This window comes from Cebidichthys violaceus, unplaced genomic scaffold (genome assembly GCF_023349555.1).
Source record: "Cebidichthys violaceus isolate CVI_PGR_0920_01 unplaced genomic scaffold, fCebVio1.0.p SCAF_17, whole genome shotgun sequence".
Classification (NCBI taxonomy): Eukaryota; Metazoa; Chordata; class Actinopteri; order Perciformes; family Stichaeidae; genus Cebidichthys; species Cebidichthys violaceus.
Genome location: NW_027176340.1, coordinates 3,979,557 through 3,994,178, shown reverse-complemented (window position 1 = coordinate 3,994,178; position 14,622 = coordinate 3,979,557). Strand labels below are relative to the sequence as shown.

Sequence of the window (14,622 nt, the reverse complement as noted above, 5' to 3'; positions counted from 1 at the left end):
TATATATATATATATATATATATATATATATATATATATATATATATATATATATATATATATATATAAAAAAAGCTTGTACAATGAATTGGACTGTGCCATGTTGGGAGAAAACATTTTATTTTAGTGAGGGTGTTTTGCTGTAATTACCCATTGATCTACTCGTAAACGTGGATCTGAGTCTGAGGTCAAACTGTCAGTCAGGGTTTAAGATCAAGTTCCACATTGAGCCCCGAAGGCACAACTCCAAAGACCGTTAACCAAAATAAAGCGTGACTGGGCTTTGACTTATGAGAACATGAGCATTAACCACGTGCCATTTATAAGAGGGTTTTAGACAGTGAAAAGTAACGTTGAGGGATAGTTACTAGACTGACATTCGATCACTGGGAATATAGCAGATATGTAAAGATACAGCATCACATGCAGCCAAAACTTTCAGTGCTTCCTGCACGTTGTCCACATAACACGCGCACACTCACACTCACACTCACACACCACTGCTCTTTGCTCGTGCAGTATTTGAAATTTGTATTTGAGAGCAGAATTGATCATTTAAAACTACCTCCCACGCGCCACACAAGATCCGCCAAACATAGAAATAGGCTAACTGAAGTCGATATTCAGACTTAAAATATTCTATTTTTTTTTTTTTTACAGAACTTTTAAGATACATTTTAAATATTAGAGCCATAATCTTGCACGTGAAGCATGCATCATTCCTTTCGACTCCACCGAATGTGGCTTCCTACTGTTTTATAACCACATCTGTCTCAACGCAGATAACGAATCTGACTTGTATCAAAACATCACATTTGCATTCTGACCTACCTTCTAGTTCCGTCCAGTGAATATTGCGTTAAAGCCGGTCAACATTTAAAACCATCCACTCCAGATCCTTTGAGCTCCACTGTCCGCACGCGGGAGTATCAGTGTATCCGCCGCAGATCCTGCACGATTATCCCCAGAGCCGAACAAAGCTTGGATTCAAATTAACTTGACGCAGCCGCCTTAACTTGAAGTGATCTCTAAATCGTATCAACAGATTGTGTATTTTCCACTGAAGGAGCTTTTGAAGCAAAAGAGTTGTTCCTGGAGAAGAGCGGCGGAGAGGAGCGTCCAACACGCGCAGCGGCGCTCAAGTGTGTAGTGCAGGAAAGCGGCTTCTGCAGGTGGATACACTGAGGTCTCCCGGCGGTGGACACACCCATGGGGGAGGGAACCCACCTTAGCATCCCCGCGCTCCGTCCCGCCCCCAAAATTTTTGCACAAAGCAAGTCTGCTCTGCATCTTCTTACACTCCTGAGAAGAGGTAAACTCGCTTAAAATGACGAAGAACAAACTATAGCGTTCATGTAATATAGGGCAGCTGGTGGAGATGTTCCCTTCAACACAGGGGGAGTTATTCTAAACGCTATGCAACAAACGAAACATATGTTTCCCTTTAAAAATGAAAGAGCTAGTTTTAAAATCTGGTTTTCATTACTTTAAAAGCATTTGACAACAGATATTTGTGCTTGCGTTCTCATTGTCATACATTTCCCACTGATCAGTAATTATCATAACACATCTCTCACATATTCATATTCAGTTTAAGTGTGGGAACACAGCATTTAGGCTACTTTTGTTCTGATATATGTTATAGTTTGTGATGTGTGTCTGAAATAAAGCTTAAAGCCTTTTAGTAGAACAGAATGATGCAGTTTGTTTTTATTATAATTAACATTTGTCATTGTCACCAAAGGTAGACATATTAAGATCAAGATAAAGGTTAGGATAAAATGAACAAAGGCATGCATATGTGTGGAGCTCTGAAACAACAATTTCAATTAAAATATATCTCCATAATGACTTTATTGCAGAATACACCATGTAAAATACACATTGCTGGCTGTCATACAGGACACATGAGGACTTGTGATGATGTGATGTAAACCTTATTTTGCCTCAGAGATGCAATATTTTTCTGACACAAATTCACAGCCATGTCCAAACTGCATGCAACAATAAGGTTTGAAAAATGATTTTGAATGTCCTGAAGAAGCTGGAGTATCAAAATACTGAAGTCATTTCACAACTTGATCAGCCTGTGACTGCCAGCTACCGATTTTTTTATTTGCTGGCTGGTGCCAACATTGAGTTGTGCTGAGAAGCGTTCAGATGCCAGGTCCGAGCCAAACAATTGTTCAGTATCTGCCGGTATTGGCAGTCTCACAGTATGGAACAGTGTTTGCTTTTCGAAGGAGACATGAATTACTTACTATATTTTGACTCAAAAGGAGAAGAGAGAATAAGCGAGCCGACAATGATTTCAGATGAGAAGAAACATTTTAATTTGATGCAATCAGCTTCCAGCGTGACTCTTTGGCACAACAGGAATGTGGCCACACGTTCAACTTAAGAAACAGTTGAAAAGTGGCCAGATGGAGATAAGGTAGATTTATTCAGACACCTCGACGACCTGACAGAGGATCACTGGCTCTCGCCTCAGATAGGCATCAGATATTCATGGGCAAATGGAGCCTTAAATCTTTTAATCTCACTCGATCCCTCCCCTGATCACACTGGCTTATTTTGCTTCTTATCCAGTCAAGGCACAACACAGCTGACGCCCAGTCTGCATGCTTATTATTCCATAAATGATAAATACTGTAGCGTAGGTTTCATGCATGTCTCGGAGACGCTGCTATTGCAGAAACGTATAGAATCAGATTTTTTTACAATGACTTTCTTTGAATCATGGCTGTGGAGCTGATTTACTGTTTCCTTTGTGTTAGTTCACAGGAAAGATTATGTTACAGCGACAAACCATAAAACCTGCACCAAAACCTGACTGGGTGGTAATTTCACTGAAACTTACTTGTGTGCTCCATTTGAAATAACCAATTTAACGATGAATGACTTCGCATGTTTATTTTGCCATTTACTTTGTCCAAAAATGTGTACACTTTTCATCTTTGTCTAACCTTTGTCTTGAGTAAATTGGATTCATAACACAAAGGTAATGTCATGATAAATGGGAACAAAAGGATACCGGATCTCTGGCTGTGACTTTGAGTTTCCTGTCCTTCGAACAACGTCTTAGAAAGACAATCATTACATTAGTTTGTATGCAAAAGAGGTTGAGCAGCGTGACTCCAGGCTTTGGTGCTCATAGCAGAGGAAGGAAGAGAGCTCAGCATCAGCATTTGCCATTAAAAGTGTTAAATTTCCCCTGATACCGGCAAAGATGCTCTGGAAAAAAAAATCACCCCCGCGCTGACGAGCTCACGCACACGATGCGGAAAGATATTGATACGCTTTAGTCCATGTGAATCTTGGACGTTCTTGAAAAAAAAAAAATCATCAGGCTCTTTTTCTCACTCACTGTTTAACATGTGCAGGTGGGCGTTTGTGTTTGAAGGGTGGTCTGAGCACCAGACGGTACGGAGCCAAATAAATAACAACTTTCATAAATATCTGGAACACAACTCCCAATCCCTCAGCACCCACCGAGAATAATTCAGTCAAACAATAAAATGTCAGCAGTTCAGACAATCTCCAATCTAAAATGTGCGTGGGGCGGCCAAGTTTAATTGTCATTACCAATATTCTTTTGGTTTCCCTGCTCTATTCCCATTTTTCACTCTTTCTTTTTCGGTCTCAGTCTTGTAGCCAACAGCTGCATGTTGTTTCTTATATTTCTTTTTAATCAACAATATTATTCCCATCTTCAGGCCTCTGGTGGCCTCGCCATCTGTCACTTGCGTGAGACAAGAGGAAAGCAATTATTGAAATTCTGGCTTTGAGGAGCGCCCGCCTTCCTAAAAGTCCCTCATGCTTTCCAGTTTTTCCTCCAAGCATTCGCTTACTCTATAGCAGCTATCTGACACATGCAATGTGAAAGATAGCGATGAAACCAAAGATCACCATCGATTGTCGGACCGCAGAGGCAACACATTTAGAGGAATTCTGCAAAAGTGACATTAAAGCATTTTTTGTTCCGCATAGAAGATGCCAGGTTTGTAAATCTGAGTTTGAATCCTGCTGGTGGGATCCTTTATTCTTCTTTCTCTCGTTTAATGTTTGATACAGATATTACATCACTTCACTTCTAATGCTTCACTGTTATCAGACTAAACCTGCCAGTTTCCACAAAGCAACTTTGACGGCGAGTTGAACATATCTATTTAAAAACGTTGTCATTTTCCTGGAGGACTTGAACGCAGCGCTGCATAGATTATTGTTATCGTTCTCGCTGGGGTCTCTGAGAGTTGCTCATGAGGAGCGTTTTACACTTACTTATCCACCGTAACTCTGTAATGAGGAAATAATGCACCGCATTAACATTCACGGTGGAAGACACTGGTGGTTTTCATGGAAACAGGTGCCAGTGAGGAATACAAATCCAGGCAGTATAAGAGCAGAGGTCACTCTCTCATGTGAGTTTCATTACATTCAATGAATTTTCCTCTAACCTTTTGTCGTCAATGACTCCATCAGCTAAAGTAATTATGAACAGGCTGTGACAACCTCAACCTCTGTCTGCTGCCTCCACCACCACATGATGGGGAGGCAATTAACAGCTGTTCATTACTGATGAGGTGAAGAAACAAGTGCACCCAGCGCACTGCTGCGCACATCTGCTGTGCGCACACATCTAAATGACACATACAGATGTGAGCGCACACAACTGACCACACACATTACACGAGCAACACACACACACACACACACACACACACACACACACACACACACACACACACACACACACACAGAGAGAGCTAAGGATGCCGTGACACACAGAGAAGGCCCTCAGTTTGTGTCGAATTTAATGAGGGAACTTGTACTCATCCCTCCACCTAACCGGGAGAGCTGTTACCTTTTGGTGTGATAAGATATTAAAAATTCACACGGTTTCTGCAGCGCTTTGACTAGTACGGCAACACGCTCATTAGCATTTAAATGGAAAAAAGATAACGCCGCACTTCGCAGAGTCATACCTCCAACACAATTCTGGCAGACAGAGGAGAAAACTTGAATCGGGCCCTGAAAACTTTGGTTGTTTTTAGATACCTGAGACATTTTATTACTAGTGACTTTTTGCTTTTGTACGTCATATATATATAGCACAACCATCCACATATCTAACTTTAGACAATGCCTTTTTCGACAAAAAAAAATCTATTGTTTTAAAGGCAAGTCTAAATCTTTACCGCCGCAAACCTACAAAATCCCACATCAAATTTCACGTTACAGTTTGTTACTAGGAATTGTAGGACAGTCTGCTTTATGTGCTCAGACGCTAAACGATCAAAAAGATAATTGAATGCAAAAACTCAAACAGAAATGCTGACTCTGAGGCCAGTCTCTTGTTGTTGGAGCAGTTCCACAGATTTTTGTCTTGTTGCTGTAATATTAGAGCCACAATTCTATGTTTTTCTTCAACAAATTCAGCAATAAATGTTAGTCTTTAAGTTCATTCATGCCTGCAGAGACTTTGGAGAATCCCATTCAGCTTTGCCAGTGACCCCAAACTAGATTTTTTGCTATTTATGTTGGCTTGATGTGATGCTGCCAATGTTGACTTTAACAATAAAATATTGAAGACACTGTGAAGCTAAAACAATAGCCTCTCTGTTATGCTAATGAATATAGACAATGTCATTGCTTGCTTGTGAATCTGCAGTCAGACAATCATATATGCTGTTTAGCGCATATATTACAGTATGAGTATAGTACTCACACATGCCTTTTGAGCTGCACTCTTAAGATTGATGGCATTCTTTTCTTCATGCATATTTTGCTCATCCAGATCTTCCTGTGCTTGGCTTGATTGTCATTTTCTTGCTTGTTTTTGTTTCTCAGTCTTTTGTCACACAAGCTGACTGTGACTCAGCTGGAGCTCTGCGAGGCTAAAAATGGGACAGCTGCCTTTTTTTTTTTTTTTTTTTGAAATGACACAAGTTTGTCTCGTTGTATCTGGCTCACATGTCTCCTGCCTGGGAAATGGAGGGAGGAGGGCAGCTGTGGTGGGATGATTTGGTATGAATTAAAGCTGTTTCCTAACAGGCTCCACAGGGTCTGATCCTGTCCCCTGCTTGTCTGGTGGATTCTCTCCACCAGTATCAACCAGAGGAGAGCATGTATTACATTACACCAGCTCCCTTGTCTTTTTTTTTTTTTTCTCCTCACAGTAAACTGTACTGCAAACAATAACAACGGCTTTATATTTAGCATGACTTTGTGGTTGAAGGTGCCCCGGGCTGGATGAAGGGGGGGGGGGGGGGGGGTTTGTGTAATAGTTTTCCCATGCAGCGTTGTTGGCGCTGGCCTCCTGAGGGTCCAGTCTGTCAGTGTCATTCTTCACCGGTATCCAGCCGCAGGTCTCTGGCAAGAGGGAGAGACTGAAGACGGCGAGAGGAAATGACTGTGCTTTTTGTTCTACACACTCAAATGTGGTCAGCTTTTGTAGTGGAGCTCAATCTAAAGTCGTCTGTGGTCTGATAGGGGAATACATGGGACTTTTGTGTGTTTGCCATGGCTAGTTCTTTAATTATATAAAGAGAGGGAAAACCTTTTCGGTAGTTTCTTGCTTATTTTCCCAAATTATGTTTGTTTTCCTGCTACTGAAAGACTAAGAAGAAAAAAAGTTTTGGCTTACAGTACAACACTTCTGCTGTTCCAAACAAAACTGCGTCATAGATTTGTCATTTCCCTTCTTCTTCTGCTCCTTTTTTTTTTCTTTATCCTTCATCTCATTCTTAGGATTTGTGTGGAAAGAAATGTTAAATGTAACTAAGGACAAGAAGAATGAAGAAGTTTTGTGCTATTAAGCCGGCGTAAATCGCCTCTACCAGGTATTAGCTAGCGGCGTGGCTCAGGCAGTGTCTGTCAGTCGAGCCACCATCACTGAAATATCTCAACAACTGTTGGATGGGTTGACATTGGTTCCCAGAGGATACATCCTAATAACTTTGTTGATCCCCTGACTTTCCCTCTAGTGCCACTGTGAGGTTTGTGGTTTTGAATAAAAATTCTCAACAAGGATTGCCGTGGAATTTGATACACACATTCATGTCCTCCTCACGATGAATTAAAATTACTTTGGTGATCTCTGACTTTTTTCATCTGGTGTCATCGTCACATCAAAATCGAAATGTTTCCTCTTCTTTATTGTGTTTATTGCTGACCAGCAAACATTTGCATGTTAACACACTAAACTAAGATGAATATGGTTAACACAGCATGTTACCATTGCCACTATGAGCATGTTAGCAGTCTTTTTTTTAATCGGCTGACAAAGACAGGGTTGTGTGTGTGTGTGCTCATAAAACTATTCACTGTTTATAATATAGCTTAAAATGCCTGTCGTTAATTTACCTTCCATTTGCAACAACTCTAGCTGGACTATGCTATGAGTCCTTTGTCCTTCACCCTTCCCCTCGCTCCCCATCTCATCCTCCTGTCATCACTTGTTTGAAATCCATGGAACAGGTGGCTCGAGAATTCAAAGAGACATGGGAGGGATGGTGACCAAACAGTTGTGTGTGCATGTGAGAGAGACACAGAGAAAAGATGTTGCGTGTGTGTTCATGAAAGAGAGAGAGGAAGAAAGGGAGGGGTTGCCCAAAAAAACAATAACAAAATACAAAGTTGCTTGTTTTGCTGATAATTTCTGCGGAGCCTGCTACCACTTTTCTTTCAGTTCTTTCTCAGAGTAATTTCAGATTTCTCTCTCTGCCAAGTCTGTCATCCTTCTGCCAGAACACACCTCAATTGAATTAAAGTTAATGAAATCCATCTTGAATCAAAGCCTGGCTCTAAAGTAACACAGATGGAGAGCTGGAAGCAGTGACAAATTGGACAGTTTACACAAGACAAAAGCATTCATGACTGTGGCTGTGTATGGCTTAGTTGAAACAGATATAGTGACTTGCAATAGTCAGAAGAAATGCTTTCTATGGAACATGAAAAAAAATCCAACATTGGCCTAAAATAAAAGTTTTCCCAGCTCTGCAGAAAGAGAGCAAATCTCCCTGGACATCTGTGGTCAGAACATCCAGCAGCAGTTGTCTGGAGACAGTACGGCACATCAAGCGCATATTCTAAACTGTGTCTTTCTCGGAGGCTTAGTTCTCAATTTAATTAACTGTGAAAATGTTGTAGGGGGGAAGTCACAACTGTGGTAGGCTCCCCAGTCAATCCCAGAAGAAAGTCCCTCCGTTTTATCGCCTTCTGATTGCCCATCAGCCCCCCCCCCCCCCCCCCCCCCCCCCCCCCTCTTCCCACCATCCGAGTTACCGATCAATCTCACACATTTTGACGACGTTCTGTTCGCAGGATTGTTGTAGCGTTAGTCATTCACGTTTAAATTATGGCTTTGTTTTCATGTAAAAAAAAACAGACAGCAAAACAGAAAGAAATGTCACAGGTTAACACAATGTCATGTTGACAGTTTAATGGTCAATCTCTGGGGACAGTGACCGGCCTCAAACAGCTGCCAGTAAATGACACATCTGGCTCCTAATTCTGCGATATGAAGAAGAGCCTCCAGCCCGAACCAGCTGTGCCAGCAGTCGCCAGCCAAAGTAAGCTAAGCTCATCTTGTTCTCTGTGTGAAGTTGACAGGAAGACACTTTGGTCTGTGCTTCCAGACCCGCTGCTGTTGTTCACTGTAATGTAGTGGACTATGACTGCGTTTGTGCGCAGTTTGTACGCATTTGTCATTCGTGGAATGGAGGTTCCTTCACGTTGCTGTTTGTAACTCACACAGAGCAAACAGATATTTTATTATTTTAGACCACATGGATACCAGCTTTCAAGTTGGGTAATAATTACTGAAAAAATTGGGCAATACTGGAGGAGCCAGGAGCCCATGTGTGACTCCTCTGTGTGTTGTATTTCATTGTTTCTGTCTCAGTCTCTCTAAATCTGAGGATAAAAAAAGAAGAAGATGTGTGGCAGAGGTTGCACAACCTCCCAGCAAGATGTGTTCCTGATAGAAAACCAACAGGCCAAGTTAGTTCAGCCAAGCCTTAGATGCTCCAGCAGTCTTCTTCTGGGCGTATGATGGATGTTGGCCTGTGCACATAGATTCCACATTAGCACATGCACGCTAAAGCGATGTCGACAAATTTGACTGTTGAATAAATACCCTCGCCTCCACAAACGTGGGGCACATTTTCTGCTGAGGCAACAATGTAAACGGCTCAGCATTTCCAGTATGTGTGTGAGTTTTACTGACTGGAAGGACATGAGCATGTGCTGTTATACAAAGCTGACTCTTTTCAGAGTCAAATCAGCTGTTACTGAAAACAATGTTTCACTCGAAGGCTGGTGGCTGGCAGTTGAGTTGCGTTGAGTTTGACATGTTCATTCAGTTTTTCGTCGGAGGTATCAACATCACTTCCTTATCTGAGACATTCTAACAGACATACTGAGCAGCTAACACACACACATTATCCTCACACACAGACACACACACAGACACATTGACACACAGCCACTCTCACTCTGTAAGTAAAGCAGCAACACATGTAGTCAGCAATCTGATTGGAACAGAGGAGACGATCAGACAGACAGCCCAGGGAGAGGTGGCGCCTGTCATGTGGAATGGATCTCATTAAAAGTGAGCCCCAGGTCACACTTTGATGGACAGGGAGACGTCAGTCATCTGCCAACTAGATTAGCGGGGACAGACGGCCCCCCGTCCTTCCTCTCTGCCCCTTGAGAGCCCGCAGCATACTAAGTGGGTCCAAGCAGACTCGTATGTGTGCCCCGCAGCCTCCATCAAACCTCTCACCTTGCCAATCGCAGAAACAAACGAGCACATCCACCTCAAATCTGAAGGAAGAACCACACCTGCTGTGTCAAAAGGCAGGTGACAGCAGACCTTTTCCTTCCCACCTTTTCCCTGGTGTATCAGTCTCAAAGTCCTCTCTGAACCTGTACTGCTATTATGTGAACACCTGATATAATAATTCACATACCGCACTTCTAGAACGTTTTTTTTTCCCACAGGTTCACTAAATTGAGGAAATGCTATGACCAGCAACATTGCTGCATTTGTGCATATTTTGGTACTCTCTATTACTAAAATACAGTATAACTTATTCAACTCACACACAGTTTGGTGTTGAGGTTTTCTCTGTGAAGACATTTTTTGTATTTCTGGCACTATAGCAACAGAGGTACATTTAAAACAAATGCTAGTGGAGCAGACGAGAGCCCTCTCTAAATGTAGTGGGCGCCAATAGCTGGTTAGCTTAGCTTAGCATACAGACCGGAAGCTAGCCTCGCCCTGCGTCTCTAATTACTACTATATTGATTAAAACAACAATTTGTGGTTTTATGGGAGCTTGTGTGCAGGACTATGGTGGATGGTATGGAGGGTGGTCTGGGAGGCCCAACAGTAGGTTCAGCTCTTGTTTGGATAGCAATGGAAAGAGCTGGTGGAGCCCTTTTTCGATGAAAGCTACCTTTTAGAATCCCTATTATACCAAACAGCACCTGTTCTTACACGCGCGTTCTTGGGTGAAACTAGCCCTCGTAACGGGAAGCAGGATATGTGGTGAGGCATTGGAGGTCAAAAGAGAAAATCAGCTTTAAAAGAATAGCGAGATGAGCAGGCCAGGATTTCTTTATATCCACAGAGTTGATAATATCTGGGATCCTTATCTGGAAAATAGGCAGAGATTATCACCATGACAATTGACCCCGGCTCCCGCTGAAACCCCGTCCAGCTGAAAAAGGAAAAAGTTTAATCGTAAAAAATAAAAATATACTTGATTTGAATGCTATTACCAAACTGTATACTTCTACTACCTTTGTCCTTGATCAGTCTCTTCCTCTTTTCTGTCTTTTTGTCTTCCAGGAACAAGAACATGCGCTGTAATCATACAGTGACCTACTGTTTATCCCAACATTCCCAAGAGTTCATGTCTCCAGCAATAGACCTGTGGCATGATGCCCAGGACTGGGGCCATTGCATGGCTCACATTGACAAGCATGCTGGTCAAGGCTGTGCTAGCTTCACTCACGGCAGATCAGGATTCCCAGCAATCTCTGACACGCTGGCTGACGTAATACAAGGTCCATTTGAATTACATCTAAATCTGGGGCTGGTCAAATTTAAAAACAGTTTTGGCAAAAGATGAAAATAATTGGGGCTATTTACAGAGCTGAGGATGGGCGCTACGAAATGCGTCAGTGTTTAATAACCCTCATCGGCATTTTGATTTGTGACAACTCACAGAGATATATGAAGTAACCTACATTTAATCCTTGCTAGAGTCCGATCGGCATGCAGTGTGTCGTGTTTGATGTATCCGTATAAAGGCCAAAGGTAGACAAGACAGACATGAGACAACGTCCTCTCCATCCTTCATGGCCAGCGGCTTCTGTAGAGAGCGCCACAGTAGGTAGCCACAGCCTCGCGATCTGAGTCCGACATGACAAAATGTCGACTTCTGTCTCCTCCTGTTTTTATCTAACGGCCAGTGATCGAAATGGAAGCGTTACAACCCCCCAAAACACCTCAGAGCCTTCTGTTGCTGTATGTTCTCGTGATGGCGCTCGTTTAGCACGACACACTTGTATACTCGCCTCAACCTGACTATGTTACACAGCCATCTTCCCATACATGCCAAACTGTACCCCAGACACGTCAGATTTCATTAATGTACCACAGTCTCAGTGCTTGTCAGCATGTCGAGTTCGACAAGACTTCTGTTTGTGCCTGTAAGAGTAAATACTTGTTTCTTATTTCTGTGCGTCATGATGCGACATAGTTGAAAGATTTCTATTCAGTTGCTGGAAAAATAATACGGTATAATATCAACACAATGGTCATAGTAAGTAAAGTAAAACACGTTATCAGCTTTACATAGCCTACAATTCACAACTACAACAACTAGAACACATTATGAAGAGATAATAAAAATATCAGCTCATCGTTTTAGTGTGCCAAAGCCGACTAAAAAAATCCCCAAAACTCAGAAGTTTGACATATTTAGAGGTCCGGGTGCCAAAGCAACATAACACTCAAACATCCCGACGCTAGCACGAACAAGTCAATGAACTCATGACTCTTCAAATTACAACTATGGAGAGCTGGTTGCTAGGTTATTTTGTTTGATTAGAAACAGAAGATATGTTTTTTGCATGCATCATTAGGTCACAAGGGAAAATAAAGGCATTGAAGTCTTCGGCAAATTGCCTGAGGGGTCAGAGGTGTGCAGCAGTTGATGTGATATTAGCCTACCTTTTTCTGAAGGATTGTGACTTGCAGACTTTCTTTGCAATATGAGCTAGTACAGAACGCCGTGCTGGGACTTCCCTCCTGAGACGCCCCGGACCTGGGTCACTGGGCTCTGACACGACCTCTCACCTCTCTAGTTACTCACTTGCCCAACCGATGTTATATAAACTGATAGGTCTGGGAAATGTTAAGCGGCGTGCGTGCTTTGTTGTTTTCCTTTGAAATGTCTTGAAGATCGGGTGAGGCGTATTCATTTGTGCAGAACATGGCAATTAATTAGTTGAGGTTATTAGTATCATGTGGATTAAATTCAAATGAGCCGAGATGCCTGAGGAATGGCAGACGTCGGTGCTTTTGTGTAGAACATGAGAATGAGGAGGAGAAGTTGAAGACAATGCAGTGGTAATCGCAATAAATGTACTAATCCCTTCCTGAAAACAGTAGGGGAAAATCCCACATCCGGCTCTTCCCGAGGCACCAAGACCATCAGCTGCTGCATTTCTATGGTCCCCTCTGGACTGGGGGGAGGGGGGAGCGAGGAAACCCCTTATTATCCAAACAGTTACGGAGGGTGGGATGCTTTTAGCCAATCAACGAATTAGCCAACCTCACAGTGCATTCACTTAAGACAATACTGTGATCTGCAGGTTTGCATAATTTAGGAAAGCAACTGTGGGAATTCGATATATATACAAGAAAATGAGGAAGATTAAGCTGTGGTGGTATCCTCAAAGAAAACAGCTAACCACATCAGCAATTTAGACGACAACGATACGCTGCACAAAGTCTATAAATGGTCTCCTGATTCCTCTGAGGTGTTAAGTGTTGTTTTCTTTGCTGCATAGATAATAACACATGCCAAATTCATTCAATGTGTAATTCCCCTCCCTCCCAGTGCTAATAGAAATGTTAAGCGGCCTGACTATCTGCATCTGCATCTTTTTCTCATTAAAAATTTGCCGGGGAGCCTGCATATACTCACAGCAGCCACAGAGAGGGAGCGATCAGGTAATGAAGCTCCTGCCTCTCACAGGTTGTTGCCTCGTTTCCCTCCTTTGACTGTCACTCAGCTAGATACCACTTTCTGCCTCTCCCCTTTTAATCATCTGTCGCCCCTGCTAATGCAAAGCGACTGCCAGGGCCGTGTAGGAAATCAGCCACATCTTTAGTGTCACTTCTCATTAACATAGGAAGTCGGCTAAGAGAGGAGGGCTCTCACTTACTGTATATCCACAGGGACCTGGCGGAATTATCTACTTGCAATAAAATTCTGCAGTTATGGGTATTTCCTGTTGTATGGCATTTAAAAAAAAAAAAAAAAAAAAGAAGTGATGTCCTAGATGTAACAGTCGGTGCCATTAGCTGTTCTGTAATTGTCTTGACACGTTATAGCTCCACGCAAAGATCGTTTCTACACCTTCACCAGCACTTTGCTGTCCCCAGCTCCCGCGGTCTTTTGCGGGTCTTTCTCTCCATTCACACATGCGGGAGGAGCCCTCTGCCTCACCCACATCCAGTACTCAGGGCACAGCTGTTCTCGCTGCCTGCTGCTGTTGGGTTCAATTTTGAATATTTTATGAAGCTTCAGCAGATTCCAGCCTGACACTCACCTGCAGTGCAAGCGTACTGTGCGTGCGAGAGGAACGGAGGGAGACCTCGTTCATGTCTGACAGCCCACCGTGGAGAGAGAGAGTTACTGACACACTGATGCTTTAAGTCTCTCCTCCATCCTCCCTGCATGTGTGTCGTCCCTCGGTGCAGCAGCTAAAAGCCCCTGCATGTCAGAGCGGCAGAGCCCATGCGGGGTGATGTGTGTTCACCTGTAGCGGCATCTCAATCCCACTGCACATGCCTGACTATTTTTCTCCTCCTCCCTCCAGTCCCAACTGAGTTCTGTTGCCAAGGCGATGTAAACCGTACAACACTCTGGGATGCCTCTCTCGCAACGAGTCTGCAGACACAGCGGGATTGCACATATACTGAGATAGCATGTCTCTAAAGTGGATTCGCATTAACCAGTTCTTGTCATTATGCTGCAGGACCGGTTTCCTATAGGCTTTTATCACTTATTCCATTGAGCTGGAGATGTGTGCACGCTGGTCTCACACACTCTCATGGCTCACTGATGTTGATGTTATTAACAGCTGTGCTTTTCCTACTGTGACTTGTCATAATGTCTGCTGTGAAAAAATGAACCAAGAAGTCCTTTAAATTAAACAATTATGAGTCATTTGTAAAGCGACACATCGTTTATCACACCTATGTGATACATTGTATGATGTGACAAGGCTATGGTTAAAGTTTGATAAGGTTTGGATTAGAAAGAATAGTAAGTCAAGGTAAGGGAAACATTGTGTTTTGGGTTAAAATTGCTCTTT

The 14,622-nt window shown here is 42.8% G+C and overlaps 1 protein-coding gene across 1 annotated transcript in view; it reads right to left on the bottom strand.

Moving 5' to 3' along the window:
- sema3fa (sema domain, immunoglobulin domain (Ig), short basic domain, secreted, (semaphorin) 3Fa) overlaps positions 1–1,131 on the bottom strand; it is a 50,746-nt gene extending 49,615 nt beyond the window's left edge. Inside the window, exon 1 of the mRNA XM_068712194.1 lies at positions 832–1,131. The gene's annotated coding sequence lies outside the window, so the exon portion shown is untranslated. The remainder of the gene's footprint in view (positions 1–831) is intronic.
- Positions 1,132–14,622: the final 13,491 nt, after the last annotated feature.